This window comes from Pteropus vampyrus, unplaced genomic scaffold (assembly GCF_000151845.1).
Source record: "Pteropus vampyrus isolate Shadow unplaced genomic scaffold, Pvam_2.0 Scaffold85, whole genome shotgun sequence".
Taxonomy (NCBI): Eukaryota; Metazoa; Chordata; class Mammalia; order Chiroptera; family Pteropodidae; genus Pteropus; species Pteropus vampyrus.
The window spans coordinates 6036455-6036934 of NW_011888866.1; positions in this window are offsets into that span (position 1 = coordinate 6036455).

Below are 480 nucleotides of genomic sequence, written 5' to 3' on the forward strand. Positions count from 1 at the left end.
CATTAATATCATTATAACAGACTGAATTCTGGGAACAAACATGCACAGAAAGCAAAATGATGAATCACTGAGTCCTGTCAATCTTAGTTGTCAATTAAGGAAGCCCACTTCTCTAAGAAAAGTAACCACGCACAGCAAAAAGGTTTAAAAACCCTGAAGTCTTTGTTACCAGGCCCTTTGAGCCATGCTTCTCATGCTCAGGCCTGCTTCCACTTCTGGAAGTGTACTTTCCTTTCTAACAAAACTTATTTTCTACTGTATTTCGGTGTCTTGCTCAATTCTTTGTTTGAGACATCAAGAACCTGGACAACACGCCGGGAGAGGATCCCCACTCTCTGGTAAGAACATCATTCCAGCTTAATGAGATTTTTAGAGAATATTTGAATTCAGTCATTTAATGTATTAATTATTCCTTGTGTTCTCTGTAATTTGGCAAACATGTCATACTTATTTTACCCAAATCATTGATAAAATTTGCTG